Source organism: Seriola aureovittata, chromosome 21 (assembly GCF_021018895.1).
Source record: "Seriola aureovittata isolate HTS-2021-v1 ecotype China chromosome 21, ASM2101889v1, whole genome shotgun sequence".
Lineage (NCBI taxonomy): Eukaryota > Metazoa > Chordata > Actinopteri > Carangiformes > Carangidae > Seriola > Seriola aureovittata.
In genome coordinates this window covers 22,615,871-22,628,370 of record NC_079384.1, presented here as the reverse complement: position 1 = coordinate 22,628,370, position 12,500 = coordinate 22,615,871, and the positions used below count along the sequence as shown (strand labels likewise).

At 45.3% G+C, this 12,500-nt stretch overlaps 12 non-coding genes and 2 pseudogenes across 12 annotated transcripts; all 14 read left to right on the top strand.

The window, feature by feature from the left end:
• The first annotated feature begins 6,316 nt into the window (after positions 1 to 6,316).
• LOC130163052 (5S ribosomal RNA) lies at positions 6,317 to 6,435 on the top strand. The gene has a single exon (XR_008826369.1). It is a non-coding gene; the product is annotated as a 5S ribosomal RNA (ribosomal RNA).
• Positions 6,436 to 6,710: 275 nt separating this feature from the next.
• Positions 6,711 to 6,829, top strand: LOC130163051 (5S ribosomal RNA). Its single transcript, XR_008826368.1, has one exon. It is a non-coding gene; the product is annotated as a 5S ribosomal RNA (ribosomal RNA).
• A 275-nt stretch (positions 6,830 to 7,104) lies between these two features.
• Positions 7,105 to 7,223, top strand: LOC130163050 (5S ribosomal RNA). Its single transcript, XR_008826367.1, has one exon. It is a non-coding gene; the product is annotated as a 5S ribosomal RNA (ribosomal RNA).
• A 275-nt stretch (positions 7,224 to 7,498) lies between these two features.
• LOC130163081 (5S ribosomal RNA) lies at positions 7,499 to 7,616 on the top strand. The gene has a single exon (XR_008826396.1). It is a non-coding gene; the product is annotated as a 5S ribosomal RNA (ribosomal RNA).
• A 270-nt stretch (positions 7,617 to 7,886) lies between these two features.
• On the top strand, positions 7,887 to 8,005 carry LOC130163049 (5S ribosomal RNA). Its single transcript, XR_008826366.1, has one exon. It is a non-coding gene; the product is annotated as a 5S ribosomal RNA (ribosomal RNA).
• A 275-nt stretch (positions 8,006 to 8,280) lies between these two features.
• On the top strand, positions 8,281 to 8,399 carry LOC130163066 (5S ribosomal RNA). Its single transcript, XR_008826382.1, has one exon. It is a non-coding gene; the product is annotated as a 5S ribosomal RNA (ribosomal RNA).
• A 270-nt stretch (positions 8,400 to 8,669) lies between these two features.
• Positions 8,670 to 8,788, top strand: LOC130163064 (5S ribosomal RNA). Its single transcript, XR_008826380.1, has one exon. It is a non-coding gene; the product is annotated as a 5S ribosomal RNA (ribosomal RNA).
• Positions 8,789 to 9,063: 275 nt separating this feature from the next.
• On the top strand, positions 9,064 to 9,182 carry LOC130163078 (5S ribosomal RNA). Its single transcript, XR_008826394.1, has one exon. It is a non-coding gene; the product is annotated as a 5S ribosomal RNA (ribosomal RNA).
• A 275-nt stretch (positions 9,183 to 9,457) lies between these two features.
• On the top strand, positions 9,458 to 9,566 carry LOC130163020 (5S ribosomal RNA; annotated as a pseudogene).
• Positions 9,567 to 9,841: 275 nt separating this feature from the next.
• On the top strand, positions 9,842 to 9,960 carry LOC130163077 (5S ribosomal RNA). The gene has a single exon (XR_008826393.1). It is a non-coding gene; the product is annotated as a 5S ribosomal RNA (ribosomal RNA).
• Positions 9,961 to 10,235: 275 nt separating this feature from the next.
• On the top strand, positions 10,236 to 10,354 carry LOC130163048 (5S ribosomal RNA). The gene has a single exon (XR_008826365.1). It is a non-coding gene; the product is annotated as a 5S ribosomal RNA (ribosomal RNA).
• A 275-nt stretch (positions 10,355 to 10,629) lies between these two features.
• LOC130163016 (5S ribosomal RNA) lies at positions 10,630 to 10,738 on the top strand (annotated as a pseudogene).
• Positions 10,739 to 11,013: 275 nt separating this feature from the next.
• LOC130163046 (5S ribosomal RNA) lies at positions 11,014 to 11,132 on the top strand. Its single transcript, XR_008826364.1, has one exon. It is a non-coding gene; the product is annotated as a 5S ribosomal RNA (ribosomal RNA).
• Positions 11,133 to 11,407: 275 nt separating this feature from the next.
• Positions 11,408 to 11,526, top strand: LOC130163045 (5S ribosomal RNA). Its single transcript, XR_008826363.1, has one exon. It is a non-coding gene; the product is annotated as a 5S ribosomal RNA (ribosomal RNA).
• Positions 11,527 to 12,500: the final 974 nt, after the last annotated feature.

Below are 12,500 nucleotides of genomic sequence, written 5' to 3'. Positions count from 1 at the left end.
CCGGCAGTTTTACTGTTCGGGGGAGGCTTATTTGAGTTTTTTTTTCATGTTTTCTCTGACGGATTTAATGGTGACGGAAGCGGGAAATGGCTCATTGATGACGGAAATGGATTACGGACATAAAACAAGTCAAGATGTAGCGGAGAAAGAAGTGAATGAGTGGGAAGTAGTTGAAACAAAAGAACAGAGAGTTAGAAGAAAGAGTTTGAAAAAAAAAAGTAGCGAAGAGAGCACGGGAACAGCTGATTCAGCGATGACGGCGCCGGCGAGAGGAGAGAGAGAGGAGAGAGAGCGGCGAGCAGCACTGACAGCTACAACGGGCAGAGGACTTAGGAGCGAGACCGGAGGAGCCGTGAGGGAGAGCGGAGATGGAGATCGGACCACGCCGCGACTCCATGGAGCTCCGAGAGCGGCAGCGGAGAGGGAGAGAGCAGCGGCGGGAGAGAGAGAGAAAGCAGCAGCGGCGGGCGAGCGAGAGGCGAGCGGCGGAGAGGAGAGAGAGACTGGAGCAGTCGGTGAGAGACAGCAGCGACAAGGAACAACAAAGCAGGCAGTTGGGAATATATACGATCGAGAATTAACAGCGAGCCTGGAAGTGACCGGACAAGACGAGGTCCCGGTGCTGGAACTCATGAGAGCCATCCGAGCTCTGTGTGGGGGGCTTATTGCCTGCAGAGCGACCGGTGCCAGGACGTATGAGATAACTATGTCTCATGCCAAGGGGAAGGAGCGGCTCCTAGACGGTTTCAAAATAGGTAACACAAGCATTTTAGTTAAAAACCTTTGTAACGATGAGTTAATGGTTTCCTTTCTAAACTTACCTGCGTATATCACAGACGATGAAATCATGCAAAAGCTTGAGGGATGGGGTGTATCGGCTGCATCCGCTATTAGAAGGAGGATGTGGCCGGGCACACAAGTAGCGGACGGGACGATGTTTTTAAAAGTTAAATTTAATGACAAGGTGCAATCGTTACCGTATTCAGCGCGGTTTGAAACAGTAATGGGACCTGAATACTTCCGTGTGATACATGACAGACAAGCAAAAGTTTGCAGGATGTGCCTCCAGCCGGGGCACATCCTGAGAGATTGTCCGGAGTTCTCCTGTCACAAGTGCGGAGTCCAGGGACATTATGCGAGGGAGTGCAGCAGCCAACAAAAAAAGATTAAAAAATGTGAGGTGTGCTGCAACCTGATGGAGGAATGTAGCTGTAATTACAGTGAGTCTGATGTTGTGGCGGGGTCCGGATCGGAGGCACCGTCAACAGAGGCGGAGGACATGAGTGAGGAGGAGGAGGAAGGAGAAGAGGCCGGTGAGGGGGGCAGCGGCACCGTGGAAGCGGCTGACAGAGAGGGTCTCCCCCAGCGGAGGGCTACAAGCCTCGCAAAAGCCGCACAGAGCCTGGCCACAAAGCTGGTCGAGAGCAGAGACGGGCTGAGTGTAAACTCTGGTCCCCGAGAGAGAGGAAAGGGCAAGGGCGGAAACGGGCTCGCAGAGGGGCCGGAGCCGTCCATTGCCCTGGAATCGATGGACGTGGGGGAGACTCTGAGCGATCTGCAGCAGGCGGCAGCCGCACCCCCCAGAGCGCCGGCTTCGACCTCCCCGACTCAGCAGGGGGAATCAGACGGTGACTCTGAGATGGACGTCGCCACCATCCAGAGCATCAGGAAGCAGCACACCTCTACTATAGCCGCTAGAACTAAGAAAAGGAAGAAAGAAAAAAGAACGATGAATAAACTAGGTGTTTAAAAAACATTTTTTTGTTACAATGTTGCTGCTGCACTCCCTGAACATCAATGGTCTCCGCACTTGTGGCAGGATGAAAAATATATTAAGTAATCCAGCCTGCGATGTCCTATGTCTCCAGGAGACAAGATGGGATGAGGACAGCTTAAAAGCAGCAACAAAGATAAATAAAGGGGAAATATATTATAATAATGGAACTAATAAATCATGTGGAATAGCTACTATAATAAATACTAATATGATAGAAAATAGTAAACTAATATATAAGGATAATGAAGGTAGAATATTAATTATAGATATCATAGTAAATAATAGTACCTTTAGAATAATCAATGTATATGCCAGTAATTGTGAAAAAGAAAGGAAAGAGATGTTTAATAAAATAGGAAGATGGGTAAATAACAAAACTTTAATAGTTGGGGACTTTAATACAGTGTTAACAAAATCGGATATATCTGTAAATAATGTATATAAAAATGACAGCAGTAGAACAGCATTATATGAATTGATGAACAATTATAACTTGATGGATATATGGAGAATACAGAATCCTTTAAAAAGAACATTCTCAAGAAGACAGGTGGTAAAGGGTACATTAAGACAATCAAGACTAGACTTATGTTTAGCGGCCCCAGAAGTGATTAAGAAAATTAACAAAACAACGTACAAATTTAATACATGGAGTGATCATGCAACTCTGGAGTGTCTGCTGGACTCGGTAGGGGGGATCAAGGGAGGAGGCACCTGGTGCCTCAACTCCAGCCTCCTGATGGACCCGGCATATGTCAAAAAAAATCAAAAACTTACTTAGTTACGCTAGAACAGAAATGCAAATAGATAATAATTATATAGAAAGATGGGACAATATAAAAGAAAGAATCAAAAAAGCAAGTATCAATTATAGCAAAGAGAAAAAATGGAAAGAAAAACAAGAAGAACAGAATATCAGAAAGCAACTAGAAGAAGAACTGATATTAATAGATAACCAAAGAAATAGAAGCTGTGAAAAGTATGAATTATATAAAAATCAATTAAATAATATAGAAAGGGAAAGATGTAAAGGGGCTGCAGTTAGGAGTAGATTTCAAAATCTGGTAGATGGGGAGAAGTGCACAGCTTTTTTTCTGGGGATGGAAAAGCAAAAACAGAATAAAACTATAATAGAAGAATTGAAAGATAGAAGCAATAACATACACACAGATAGAATAGAGATACTAGAAATTATTAAAGAATACTATACGAATTTATTCAAAGAAGAAGGAAGCAACAATGAAAAAACAGAAAAAATATTATCATATGTAGACAAAAAAATTAACATGGAGGATAAAGAATGGTGTGACAGCAAATTAACATTAAAAGAAATAGAAGTGACAATAGACAACTTAAACAAGAATAAAAGTCCAGGATCTGATGGCTTAACAGCAGAATTTTACATCAGGTTTAAGGAACAGCTGGCCCCCCTGCTGCTCGACCTCTACCATACAATGCAAGAACAACAAAAAACACCAAAATCTTTCACTACAGGTATGATTACAGTAATTTATAAGAATAAAGGAGAAAGAAACATAATATCCAACTATAGACCAATAAGCCTGCTAAATACAGATTACAAGATACTCACCAAAACCTTGGCCAATAGAATAAAACAGACATTAAATCAAATAATTAGTATAAATCAGGCCTACAGCATACCCAGTAGAAACATCCAAGATTCAATTGCTACAATAAGAGATACAGTAAGAGGAATGACAGCACAGGGGGGGCTTCTGCTAACAATAGACCTTGAAAAGGCATTTGACAGAGTAGAACACCAGTTTCTCTACAAAGTATTAGGGGAATTTGGATACGGGAATGGGTTTATAAATTGGATACAGTTATTGTACAAAAACGCCAAAAGTGTAATAAAATGCAATGGAATGATAACAGACAGTATTCAAATTAGAAGATCGGTGAGGCAAGGATGTCCGCTGTCAGGCCTGCTATATAGCATAGTGGCAGAGCCACTAGCTCAAGCGATAATTAAAGATAAAGAAATAACAGGAATACAAACACCCAAAAACAGTACTATTAAAATAACTCAATACGCGGATGACATTACAATAACAGTCAAATCAGGTAAATGCATAGACAAAATCATGGAACATTTCAAAACTTACAGCAAAGCATCAGGAGCAAAAATAAACATAACCAAATCTGAAATAGGTCAACTTGGAAGGGTGAATAACTACGTAAATAAATGGGGATTTAGGGTAAACAATGGGTGTAGGAAAATATTAGGAGTATATATAGGAGAGAATGAGGGTGAGGCTAGGGACAGAGGGTGGAGGGAAATGATAGGGAAATTGCAAGGGATTTTAAACTTGTGGAGAGCAAGAGGTTTAACACTGAAAGGAAAGGTAATTGTAGTTAATGCTCTGATACTGTCAAAAATTAATCATTTAATGGGAACCTGTGAGCTGCCGCAATGGGCACTTAAATCGCTGACAGCAGCAATCTCCTCCTTCCTTTGGAGGGGAAAGGGAAATTCGATAGCTCACAGAGTGTTAATTGCTAATAAAAAGGAGGGGGGCTTAGGATTAATTGACATAGGTGCAAAAAAAGATGCATTCAGGGTTAAAATTATCAGAAATTTTCTAGATCCGGACCGGCAGTACCCCTGGGAGGACTGGTTGGCCAGCTACCTGGCCGAGTACGGGGAGAAAGATGCATACAATCTGTGCTCGCTCCTCCCCAGAAAAGTCAGGAATGGCCTGCCTGGCTTCTACCAGGAGGTACTTGAGGCTTGGGGAAAGATTCTGCCCCACCTCTGGCCCAAGTGCAGTAATAAAGAGCATGTGCTGCAATTACCTTTCTTGAACAGTCTCTTCTTTATATATGAGGGGAGAGTTCTGATCAGCGGTCCGATGAGAGAGGCTGGGCTAACGAGGGTGGGTCAAGTGATTGATGAGAGAGGAGATTTTAATGTTGAATTGATATGCAAAAAAATGAGAGAGAGAAAAATAATGTATAGAAAAGAAAGCATAAGAAAACTGAAAGAGAAATTTGAACAAACCCTCGACCCTGCGTGGCGAGGTTTGCTAAAAGAGAATAAAAAAGGTATTGGAGCTGCTCTTCCCCAACTGGAATACATAGAAAAGGACAACAGAAAAAGACTAGAAAATGTCCAAACGAAGACATGGTACAGGTTGCTGGTAGAGAAAATCAAAAGGACACCTACTGCAGAACATACCTGGGAAAAACAATACCCCTTCAAAGAAATTAAAAAAATATGGACAAATATAGACATACCACTAATAGACGGCATGACAAGAAACCTGGACTTTAACATTCGACACAGAAGGATATACACGGGAATCATCTTGCACCAAATCAACAAACAGAAATACTCGAGGAATTGCACAATATGCAGACAAGAACCAGAGGACATTGAACACATATTTCAAACATGCATAGAAGCAAAGCAGTTACAGTTATATATAAAATCAATCTTACAGGAACATTGCAATTTAAAAATACACAACAATACGGACTGGTTATGGACTTGGTTATTTGGAATTACAGGAACACATCCAAATAAGAATAACACACTGATCAACACAATCCTAGCGCTGGCAAGAAAAACAATATGGATAAATAGGAATTACAAACTATTTGAACAAAAAACAGTCAATGTAAAGAAACTTTTTCAAAACACACTCAAGGCACATATTAGAACAATTTATAGGGCAAACAAGGACACTTTTGATAAACATTTCACAAGACACAACACTTTAATGAAGGGAGGGAATGAGGGAAACTTGTGGTTTATGTTATAGTGTTTTCTTTTAGAGTCTGTGCTTTGATAGGTGAGTCATGGGAAAGTATGGATTGAGTTCTTGTTTACTTTATTTATTGATTTATTGATTGATTGATTTATTTATTGATTTTATTTTATTTTTTGTTTATTTTTTTTTTTTTTTTATTTTTTTATTTTTTTTTTTTATTATTATTATTATTTTTATTATTATTATTATTATTTTTTTTTTGATCGTAGTGTTATTAAGGCTACGGTTTCTTTATGGTAAAGGAGGGGGATTTATTTATACACTTAGAGGGTGTGTAATGTCATGTTTGATAAATGTATGTCCTGTCAAATGGATTGTATTGTAAATACAGATTGTGCTATATTTTTTGATAATAAAAGATAAAAAAAAAAAAACACGCCCGATCTCGTCCGATCTCGGAAGCCAAGCAGGGTCGGGCCTGGTTAGTACTTGGATGGGAGACCGCCTGGGAATACCAGGTGCTGTAAGCTTTTTGGCATCTCTTTGCAATCAGCAGAGGACGCTGCTGCTCCTGCTTCAACAACCTGTTACTCTGCACCTGGCTGCACTTTTGGGGACGGGACAGCACAGATCACAATGTAGTGACACTTTTGTATTAAAATGTTACAAAGTTGACATGTTGAGAGCCAAAGCAACAAGCAAACGCTGAAAAGGAAAGGCTCCTGCGCTAGACATAAACACGTAGCTTCGTGCATGAAGGACATGATCGTCATGTTTAAAGAGGGTATTTGTCGCGCTCCCTCTCGCTTACGGCCATACCACTCTGAACACGCCCGATCTCGTCCGATCTCGGAAGCCAAGCAGGGTCGGGCCTGGTTAGTACTTGGATGGGAGACCGCCTGGGAATACCAGGTGCTGTAAGCTTTTTGGCATCTCTTTGCAATCAGCAGAGGACGCTGCTGCTCCTGCTTCAACAACCTGTTACTCTGCACCTGGCTGCACTTTTGGGGACGGGACAGCACAGATCACAATGTAAAGACCCTTTTGTATTAAAATGTTACAAAGTTGACATGTTGAGAGCCAAAGCAACAAGCAAACGCTGAAAAGGAAAGGCTCCTGCGCTAGACATAAACACGTAGCTTCGTGCATGAAGGACATGATCGTCATGTTTAAAGAGGGTATTTGTCGCGCTCCCTCTCGCTTACGGCCATACCACTCTGAACACGCCCGATCTCGTCCGATCTCGGAAGCCAAGCAGGGTCGGGCCTGGTTAGTACTTGGATGGGAGACCGCCTGGGAATACCAGGTGCTGTAAGCTTTTTGGCATCTCTTTGCAATCAGCAGAGGACGCTGCTGCTCCTGCTTCAACAACCTGTTACTCTGCACCTGGCTGCACTTTCGGGGACGGGACAGCACAGATCACAATGTAAAGACCCTTTTGTATTAAAATGTTACAAAGTTGACATGTTGAGAGCCAAAGCAACAAGCAAACGCTGAAAAGGAAAGGCTCCTGCGCTAGACATAAACACGTAGCTTCGTGCATGAAGGACATGATCGTCATGTTTAAAGAGGGTATTTGTCGCGCTCCCTCTCGCTTACGGCCATACCACTCTGAACACGCCCGATCTCGTCCGATCTCGGAAGCCAAGCAGGGTCGGGCCTGGTTAGTACTTGGATGGGAGACCGCCTGGGAATACCAGGTGCTGTAAGCTTTTTGGCATCTCTTTGCAATCAGCAGAGGACGCTGCTGCTCCTGCTTCAACAACCTGTTACTCTGCACCTGGCTGCACTTTCGGGGACGGGACAGCACAGATCACAATGTAAAGACACTTTTGTATTAAAATGTTACAAAGTTGACATGTTGAGAGCCAAAGCAACAAGCAAACGCTGAAAAGGAAAGGCTCCTGCGCTAGACATAAACACGTAGCTTCGTGCATGAAGGACATGATCGTCATGTTTAAAGAGGGTATTTGTCGCGCTCCCTCTCGCTTACGGCCATACCACTCTGAACACGCCCGATCTCGTCCGATCTCGGAAGCCAAGCAGGGTCGGGCCTGGTTAGTACTTGGATGGGAGACCCCTGGGAATACCAGGTGCTGTAAGCTTTTTCGCATCTCTTTGCAATCAGCAGAGGACGCTGCTGCTCCTGCTTCAACAACCTGTTACTCTGCACCTGGCTGCACTTTTGGGGACAGCACAGATCACAATGTAAAGACACTTTTGTATTAAAATGTTACAAAGTTGACATGTTGAGAGCCAAAGCAACAAGCAAACGCTGAAAAGGAAAGGCTCCTGCGCTAGACATAAACACGTAGCTTCGTGCATGAAGGACATGATCGTCATGTTTAAAGAGGGTATTTGTCGCGCTCCCTCTCGCTTACGGCCATACCACTCTGAACACGCCCGATCTCGTCCGATCTCGGAAGCCAAGCAGGGTCGGGCCTGGTTAGTACTTGGATGGGAGACCGCCTGGGAATACCAGGTGCTGTAAGCTTTTTGGCATCTCTTTGCAATCAGCAGAGGACGCTGCTGCTCCTGCTTCAACAACCTGTTACTCTGCACCTGGCTGCACTTTTGGGGACGGGACAGCACAGATCACAATGTAAAGACACTTTTGTATTAAAATGTTACAAAGTTGACATGTTGAGAGCCAAAGCAACAAGCAAACGCTGAAAAGGAAAGGCTCCTGCGCTAGACATAAACACGTAGCTTCGTGCATGAAGGACATGATCGTCATGTTTAAAGAGGGTATTTGTCGCACTCCCTCTCGCTTACGGCCATACCACTCTGAACACGCCCGATCTCGTCCGATCTCGGAAGCCAAGCAGGGTGGGGCCTGGTTAGTACTTGGATGGGAGACCGCCTGGGAATACCAGGTGCTGTAAGCTTTTTCGCATCTCTTTGCAATCAGCAGAGGACGCTGCTGCTCCTGCTTCAACAACCTGTTACTCTGCACCTGGCTGCACTTTTGGGGACAGCACAGATCACAATGTAAAGACACTTTTGTATTAAAATGTTACAAAGTTGACATGTTGAGAGCCAAAGCAACAAGCAAACGCTGAAAAGGAAAGGCTCCTGCGCTAGACATAAACACGTAGCTTCGTGCATGAAGGACATGATCGTCATGTTTAAAGAGGGTATTTGTCGCGCTCCCTCTCGCTTACGGCCATACCACTCTGAACACGCCCGATCTCGTCCGATCTCGGAAGCCAAGCAGGGTGGGGCCTGGTTAGTACTTGGATGGGAGACCGCCTGGGAATACCAGGTGCTGTAAGCTTTTTGGCATCTCTTTGCAATCAGCAGAGGACGCTGCTGCTCCTGCTTCAACAACCTGTTACTCTGCACCTGGCTGCACTTTTGGGGACGGGACAGCACAGATCACAATGTAAAGACACTTTTGTATTAAAATGTTACAAAGTTGACATGTTGAGAGCCAAAGCAACAAGCAAACGCTGAAAAGGAAAGGCTCCTGCGCTAGACATAAACACGTAGCTTCGTGCATGAAGGACATGATCGTCATGTTTAAAGAGGGTATTTGTCGCGCTCCCTCTCGCTTACTGCCATACCACTCTGAACACGCCCGATCTCGTCCGATCTCGGAAGCCAAGCAGGGTCGGGCCTGGTTAGTACTTGGATGGGAGACCGCCTGGGAATACCAGGTGCTGTAAGCTTTTTGGCATCTCTTTGCAATCAGCAGAGGACGCTGCTGCTCCTGCTTCAACAACCTGTTACTCTGCACCTGGCTGCACTTTTGGGGACGGGACAGCACAGATCACAATGTAAAGACACTTTTGTATTAAAATGTTACAAAGTTGACATGTTGAGAGCCAAAGCAACAAGCAAACGCTGAAAAGGAAAGGCTCCTGCGCTAGACATAAACACGTAGCTTCGTGCATGAAGGACATGATCGTCATGTTTAAAGAGGGTATTTGTCGCGCTCCCTCTCGCTTACGGCCATACCACTCTGAACACGTCCGATCTCGGAAGCCAAGCAGGGTCGGGCCTGGTTAGTACTTGGATGGGAGACCGCCTGGGAATACCAGGTGCTGTAAGCTTTTTGGCATCTCTTTGCAATCAGCAGAGGACGCTGCTGCTCCTGCTTCAACAACCTGTTACTCTGCACCTGGCTGCACTTTTGGGGACGGGACAGCACAGATCACAATGTAAAGACACTTTTGTATTAAAATGTTACAAAGTTGACATGTTGAGAGCCAAAGCAACAAGCAAACGCTGAAAAGGAAAGGCTCCTGCGCTAGACATAAACACGTAGCTTCGTGCATGAAGGACATGATCGTCATGTTTAAAGAGGGTATTTGTCGCCCTCCCTCTCGCTTACGGCCATACCACTCTGAACACGCCCGATCTCGTCCGATCTCGGAAGCCAAGCTGGGTCGGGCCTGGTTAGTACTTGGATGGGAGACCGCCTGGGAATACCAGGTGCTGTAAGCTTTTTGGCATCTCTTTGCAATCAGCAGAGGACGCTGCTGCTCCTGCTTCAACAACCTGTTACTCTGCACCTGGCTGCACTTTTGGGGACGGGACAGCACAGATCACAATGTAAAGACACTTTTGTATTAAAATGTTACAAAGTTGACATGTTGAGAGCCAAAGCAACAAGCAAACGCTGAAAAGGAAAGGCTCCTGCGCTAGACATAAACACGTAGCTTCGTGCATGAAGGACATGATCGTCATGTTTAAAGAGGGTATTTGTCGCGCTCCCTCTCGCTTACGGCCATACCACTCTGAACACGCCCGATCTCGTCCGATCTCGGAAGCCAAGCAGGGTCGGGCCTGGTTAGTACTTGGATGGGAGACCGCCTGGGAATACCAGGTGCTGTAAGCTTTTTGGCATCTCTTTGCAATCAGCAGAGGACGCTGCTGCTCCTGCTTCAACAACCTGTTACTCTGCACCTGGCTGCACTTTTGGGGACGGGACAGCACAGATCACAATGTAAAGACCCTTTTGTATTAAAATGTTACAAAGTTGACATGTTGAGAGCCAAAGCAACAAGCAAACGCTGAAAAGGAAAGGCTCCTGCGCTAGACATAAACACGTAGCTTCGTGCATGAAGGACATGATCGTCATGTTTAAAGAGGGTATTTGTCGCGCTCCCTCTCGCTTACGGCCATACCACTCTGAACACGCCCGATCTCGGAAGCCAAGCAGGGTCGGGCCTGGTTAGTACTTGGATGGGAGACCGCCTGGGAATACCAGGTGCTGTAAGCTTTTTGGCATCTCTTTGCAATCAGCAGAGGACGCTGCTGCTCCTGCTTCAACAACCTGTTACTCTGCACCTGGCTGCACTTTTGGGGACGGGACAGCACAGATCACAATGTAAAGACCCTTTTGTATTAAAATGTTACAAAGTTGACATGTTGAGAGCCAAAGCAACAAGCAAACGCTGAAAAGGAAAGGCTCCTGCGCTAGACATAAACACGTAGCTTCGTGCATGAAGGACATGATCGTCATGTTTAAAGAGGGTATTTGTCGCGCTCCCTCTCGCTTACGGCCATACCACTCTGAACACGCCCGATCTCGTCCGATCTCGGAAGCCAAGCAGGGTCGGGCCTGGTTAGTACTTGGATGGGAGACCGCCTGGGAATACCAGGTGCTGTAAGCTTTTTGGCATCTCTTTGCAATCAGCAGAGGACGCTGCTGCTCCTGCTTCAACAACCTGTTACTCTGCACCTGGCTGCACTTTCGGGGACGGGACAGCACAGATCACAATGTAAAGACACTTTTGTATTAAAATGTTACAAAGTTGACATGTTGAGAGCCAAAGCAACAAGCAAACGCTGAAAAGGAAAGGCTCCTGTGCTAGACATAAACACGTAGCTTCGTGCATGAAGGACATGATCGTCATGTTTAAAGAGGGTATTTGTCGCGCTCCCTCTCGCTTACGGCCATACCACTCTGAACACGCCCGATCTCGTCCGATCTCGGAAGCCAAGCAGGGTCGGGCCTGGTTAGTACTTGGATGGGAGACCGCCTGGGAATACCAGGTGCTGTAAGCTTTTTGGCATCTCTTTGCAATCAGCAGAGGACGCTGCTGCTCCTGCTTCAACAACCTGTTACTCTGCACCTGGCTGCACTTTTGGGGACGGGACAGCACAGATCACAATGTAAAGACACTTTTGTATTAAAATGTTACAAAGTTGACATGTTGAGAGCCAAAGCAACAAGCAAACGCTGAAAAGGAAAGGCTCCTGCGCTAGACATAAACACGTAGCTTCGTGCATGAAGGACATGATCGTCATGTTTAAAGAGGGTATTTGTCGCGCTCCCTCTCGCTTACGGCCATACCACTCTGAACACGAGTTTCCGGTTCCGGAGTGTGCACGTGTGGAGGGAGAGGACGAGAGAAGAGCGACAAATTTAACGAGACAAACATTTCTAAAACAACAAAAAAGAACAAGTGTTGAAATTAAGAAGGTGGAGGCTCTTTCCCCTAGCAGCGGGAGCTGTAAAGGGGAGGAGTATAACAAAAAGGAAGGACATTACGGCACTGATTAAACGAAATGGAAAAGACGACGGCAAAAACAATGGAGAAACGGAACGGGACAATGACAGTAACGACGGACAAAGTTATGGCGGGTGAAAGATCGGCTGGAATCGAGAAGGAAAGGACGGAGGCAGCGGAGAGGAGTGAGGTGAGGAAGACGAGAGAAGACGGTGGAGGGAGAAAAGGAGCGTTAATGGCGGAGACGGTAGCAGCGGCGGGAGCATCCGCAAGTGCGGCGAGAGATGGAGCGAGACGGGACGCAGCAGATATAAGGAGCGGAGAGAGAGAAAAGACGACGGGGGACGAGATAAGAAAAGAGCTAGTGGTGAATGTGGAGATGGACGGTGAAGAGAAAATAGGTATGTTACAACTGTTGAGAGCAGTGGAAAATACGTGTGGAAGAGTGGTGGGTTGCAGGACTAAATATGATGGAAAATGGGAACTGACAATGGGGAATGCGAGGGGCAGAGAAAGACTGTTGGATGG